General features: G+C 38.5%; 1 protein-coding gene across 1 annotated transcript in view; it reads right to left on the reverse strand.

The window, feature by feature from the left end:
• htr1e (5-hydroxytryptamine receptor 1E) overlaps nucleotides 1–4,910 on the reverse strand; it is a 74,134-nt gene extending 69,224 nt beyond the window's left edge. The window contains exon 1 of the mRNA XM_079584055.1: nucleotides 4,772–4,910. The gene's annotated coding sequence lies outside the window, so the exon portion shown is untranslated. The remainder of the gene's footprint in view (nucleotides 1–4,771) is intronic.
• Between the last annotated feature and the right edge of the window lie 1,090 nt (nucleotides 4,911–6,000).

Below are 6,000 nucleotides of genomic sequence, written 5' to 3' on the forward strand. Positions count from 1 at the left end.
TGCGTTATCCAAAGCATCCTAACAAACTGCATCACAGTGTGGTATGGTAACTGCATTGTTTCAGACCAGAATGCCCTCAACGGGTGGTCAAAACGGCCCAAAACATCATTGGCACTAAACTGCCCTCGATCAAAGACATTTACCACAAGCGATGCCTACAAAGGGTAAGATGCATTATTAAAGACACTTCTCATCCCACCCACGGACTATTTACTCTTTTCCCATCTGGGAGACGATATAGGAGCTTCCACTGTCGCACGAGCAGATTCAGAAACAGTTTCTGCCCATCTGCGGTCAATATACTAAACTCCAACCCCCAATTTTTTTAGACAACTGCACTGTGCAGGTCCCTTTTATTCTATTATTCTAATTCTATTATTTTATTCTATTACTCTATTATTATTATTATTCCTGTTTGCACTCCTGGTCAGATGCTAACTATGTTTCATTGGCTCTATACTTGTATTTTGTCAATGACAATAAAGTGAATCTGAATCTGAATAGATTTTAAAATTCTGATCAAAAGGCAGTTTGGGATGGAATGAAATTAATGAAAGGTTTACAGGAAAGTAACAGAACTACGATATCTTTAAATGGGTACACATCGAATGTGTGTTTAGCGAATGAACTTAACAACTTTTATTTAAGATTTAATGTGGATGATGATAATGTGAAGTATGACTCTTGGCAAAGTAATATGGTGTTTAATATCGATGCTCCCATGGTGGCTAGGCTTTCTAAAAAGATAAAAGTAAAAAAAAAAGCCCTGGACCATATAATATTAGTGGAAAGGTGTTGAGAGAGTGTAGTTTACAGTTAAGTGGCATATTTACACAGATTTTTAACATGTCTCTTAAAACACAAATAGTACCAAAAATCTGGAAACATGCCACACTTGTTCCTGTGGCGAAATGCAGGAGTCCGAAGGTTTTAAATGGTTTTAGACCGGTAGCCCTCACCTCTCTGGTGATGGAAACATTTGAGAAAATTGTGAGAGAGGAGATATTGAATCATGTAGAAGACAATTTAGATCCTCTCCAGTTTGCGTACAGAGCAGGGACTGGTGTTGAGGATGCCATAACTACTCTTGTACATTTAGTAGCTCAACATCTGGAGACCCCAAAAACAAGGACACGACTAGCTTTTATTGACTTCTCATCCGCATTTGATTTAACACAATTAGGCTACTTGTTTTAGCCGATAAACTTGTCAGACTATTAAACCTTGATCTTAATTTAGTAGGATGGATTGTCCATTTTTTATTGAACAGGACTGAGTGTGTGAGAGTCAATGGTTTGCTTTCTTCCAAGTTATGTTCTTCTACTGGTTCCCCTCAAAGGTGTGTTCTTTCCCCTTTGCTTTTTATTTTGTACACTAATTATTGTTGGAGTACATTTGAAAATAGGTATATGCTAAAGTTTGCAGATGACACAGTGATTGTGAGTCTCCTAGCAAGTGAGGAGACATCTCATGGACCTGTGGTGTGGGATTTTGTCTCCTGGTGTGCAAATTGTAATTTAAATCTAAATATATCAAAGACCAAAGACCAAAGACATGATTATAGACTTTGGAAAATCAGCCATTTCGGTCTCTCCTATAGGAGTATACGGTTATAAATGGAAGAGACATTGAGCTTGAGGACAAATATCGATACCTGGGTATAGTGATTGATAATAAATTAAATTTTAATGCCAATACTGATGCCATTTGTAAAAAGGTTCAACAGCGTATGTTTTTCTTAAGAAAAATTAATTATTTTAAAGTATGTTCAGTGTTAATGACACTGTTTTATTGGAGTTTTATTGAATCTGTAATTTCTTACTGTGACATGCTGAATGCCATCGTGTACATAAATCTAAGACCCATCGTCTTTGTCCTCGTCTAATTTCTGTCGCTCTACATACGTCAACTGGTATAATTGAAACGATTGGCTATGAGCTACGTACAAGTGCATTTGATAGACATTCGTAGCGTCCCAATAAACGGCTCTGGGCATTCGTAAACCATGCCTCAAATATGAGAAAATTAACATGTGGTTCCCAGACCACGTTAGCCAGGCTAGTCCAGCGCACGATATCGTTGTGTTTATTCTAATGGTGTGTTCACACCGGACGTGAATAGCGCGTCACGCGCGAATGATTTTAATGTTAAAGGATAATTCCGGTATTTAACACCTTGAGTCTATATTGTAGTTTGTTTTGTATGAACAAGAGTGGTGGACAACATTTTTTTGACAATGGTTCCTCTCTCGAGTTTTTGACTATAATAGAATTGCCCATGGACCCATTTAACATTGGAGTCAATGGGCATGTCCAAAAATGTCATTAAAACAGCCAATAATGTTCGTTTACAAAACTGTTAAACTCACCGAGTGGTTAGTGGTGTTCGTTGATGATTATAAACAATATATCGTCGCAATATATGATTCTAATCCGTTTATTTTGCTATAGTGGAACTATTTTTTCAGACACTTCACAACCGTGTAACTTCCGCTCAATATTTGAATCTGAAGCGTTAGCACACTCCCGACCACTTGATGGCGATAACCGATGTTTATGTCTCGCGGGACACTCGCAGTCACAGTCGAGTTCAACTTCATATTCCACTGGTCAGTGGTCACGTCTTTCAATTTGGTTAGAATTTGTGCGGTCAAAAACTGCGGTAAAGTTCCTAAAATGTTTTTTGTTTATTTCGCTTACTCTCCCGGAGCAAAGTTGCTCTGCTCGCTAGCCTTATGAGAAACGGAAGCGAGCAAAAAGACTACATCCACCAAATGTAAACAGCCCCCTTTCCGTTTCCGGTAGCGCATTTATATTAACGAGCACTCAGTCCTTCAACAGAATTCAATGGGATTTTACAAAATGACGAATAAAACACGACAGAAACTGTATTTCGCAACACGTTTTGTTTCTGGAACATCAGCTAACATCACTAATCACTCGGTGAGTTGCACAGTTTTGAAAACTAATGTTAAAGGTTGTTTTAATGCCATTTTCGGACATGCCCATTGACTGCAATGTTAAATGGGTCCATGGCCAATTCTTTTATAGTCAAAAACTCGAGAGAGGAACCATTGTCAAAAAAATGTTGTCCACCACTCTTGTTCATCCAAAACAAACTACAATATAGACTCAAAGTGTTAAATACCGGAATTATCCTTTAAGCCAATGCAAAGACACGTTACGCACATAAAAAATTCCTGCGGCGCGAATGAGGCGTAGAGTGCAGCGCGGTAGACGCGAATACGCCTCATTCGCGTGTCAAGTTCGCGCGAATTGAGCGTCTGCCGCGTTAAGCGCATTCCGCGCGAATGATTTTATGTAGGCTAGTGCTTTTTGTGCATTCACGCGCTTGACGTGAATTCGCGTCTGCCGCCCGAGTTGAAAAATCTGAACTTCTGCATCAATTCGCGCCACGTTAACCAATCGGAGCCTGCTTGCTGCTGTCACGTGGTGAAGTGACGTGATAAACGGGGGCAGGCCCGCTTTTCAGATAATAATGTCATTTTAAATGTTTGGCCTCAATAACTTATTATTTGTTTGGCCTCAATTAATTATTTTGTAATGACTAAATGCCCGCATGAAAGAAGGAATGACATTGTTCAGATGTTAATTATGAATGTGACACTGAACACTTGCAGTCATAGGCTACATTTCTGAATGAGATGAAGAAAAACTCACATAATTTACCATTTTACCATTCCCATAATTAGAGAAGTCGTTTGACCTACGTTATAATGACTCATTAATGTATTTTAACTTATGTTTCACATAATAGAACCGAATCTATATAATGTGAATTTAAACATTGTTTACCAGCGGCAAACGTCAGGAGGACTAGCCAAGGTAAGGCTGTTCCAGGCGGGTTACATGAGCGCTGAGCGCCCGGTGATCGCCTGGATATCACAACTCCGAAACGTCACATACAAATTTTTAAATAGGCGCCATCTTTAAATAAACCACAGATTTGAGCTTTAAACAACTACATTCTCGACTGAACAACTCTTAAAACTACATTTCGTGACACAATGACAGTATAGCCTAGCCTATATTTAAATTTGGCGGCCTTTCTACCGCCTAGCACTTGTCTCTCCCAGAAGAAGCGGATTTCGCCTCGGACGCGCGTCAATTTCGCTCCAATTCCCTTTGGACGCGCGAATGCATTCAAAATGTTCAAGCGTCAAACTAGACGCGGCAGGCGCGAATTTGACGCGCTATTCGCGTCCGGTGTGAACGCACAGTAAGCGCGTGCAGACAATTGTCTGCTGCTTTAAATGCTCGAGCTCGTTACAGCAGGATTGATTCTGATTGGCTGTCAAAAAAAATGTATCGTTAATCAGCTGGATAAAATCGTTCTACTAAATGTTTTATCTATATCGTTATCTTTAAAGCTGTGGTGTGAACCCTGCTATTGTTTATATTGAGAACGATTTTTAGAACTACATTTTCTTTAATAGTTATCGTGTGAACAGACCGCATGTTTCAGTCACATGAAAGTGTATCATCAAACAAGTGCAGATATCAACTGCTTTTCTGTGCAGTACGCCTAATAGTCCACGAATGACTTGAGTCCATTTCGAAGCTCTCCCGTGTGTCATGAAATTAAACGGGACAAATAGGCTACTTGATAAAAGTGTAAAAAATCCCATTCCCCTTAAGAATCATATTGTGAAAAGTCAGACTGGAACTCGTTTCTCATGAAGTTTTTGTTTCAATGCAATCCAGAGCTAAGAAACAACAAAGGTTTATCGGAGCGAGGAACTTTGACTCACCTGCATGATCTCTTGCGTCCGTGCACTTCTGCAGAATCAAATATCGACCATCCATGGAAAAGAGTCGACGTTTGTCGGTATCCACATCGGTGTGTAACTGGCCCTGCCGAACGGTTTCATCAGGTGTGTATTTATGAATCTCCCACACACACCTGGACATCTGCCTCTGAAAGCTTCATCATCATCATCATCATCATCATCACCTGTCCGAGCCCGTGAAGCCCTGCGCGCGATGTGAAACAGCAGAGGCTCCTCACATCAGCTGAGGCTGGCAACCATGGAGACGAGATTACACGTCACGATGCTGCTGATAACACGCTTTATTATCCGCCAGTCAGCGACACGAATATCGTAACTGCTGTGTTCTGTATATAGCCTATTCATTACGATGAATATATAAAAAACAAACAAATAGATAAAGTAGCCTAAAGTCTAAGACCACAATAAAAATTAGTCTTTTTTCATTTAAACCTGGCAATAAACAAAGATTTATGAGAGAAAATTAAATTTATGAAATGTAAAATATACATTATGATGAGAAATAAGTAAATCTTTCAGATTGTGCATAATTCCTGTGTCTATTCTAATGCATGTCAGTAGGCTAAATAAGTGACTGAACACGGGACTCTTCTGCAGTGAAGCTCACGCGACACATACCAAATACTGAGACACTCACACTCATGTTCATTCATCAATTCAACCTTTCAGTGTGTATCACGTAACATTTGTAACATTATGGGACTAAATTTTCACGTTAATATTTTTGAGGATGGGGATTTATCTGAAAGTCCATTTAAAAAATGTAACAGTTCAACCAACTAATGAACATTTCCACCAAAAATATTTTCAAATATTAGACTAGTGTAATTTAATCACAAAGACAACATATTGACACAGATTTGACAATAATGTCTTAAATTGTTTTTATAAAATATGAAATCTATATATTTTTTTAAATGTCATCTTTCACAACATCCTATGTCAGGGGTTTTGTGGACCACTATTTGTAATCAAGAATTTTTGCGGACCACCTCATATTACGCATAATAAAATGTGTTTACACCAGTGTTAATTTTGACAGCAAATTTTGCTTTAGTTTTAGTCATAGTCTTTTGACTAAAATGGCATTTTAGTTTTAGTCATATTTTAGTCATCTGAATTGTTTTAGTTTTAGTCTAGTTTTAGTCGACTAAATCCAATAAGATTTTAGTCTACTAAATCTACAGTAG

The sequence above is a fragment of the Phoxinus phoxinus genome, assembly GCF_949152265.1.
Source record: "Phoxinus phoxinus genome assembly, chromosome: 16".
In the NCBI taxonomy this organism is placed as follows: Eukaryota; Metazoa; Chordata; class Actinopteri; order Cypriniformes; family Leuciscidae; genus Phoxinus; species Phoxinus phoxinus.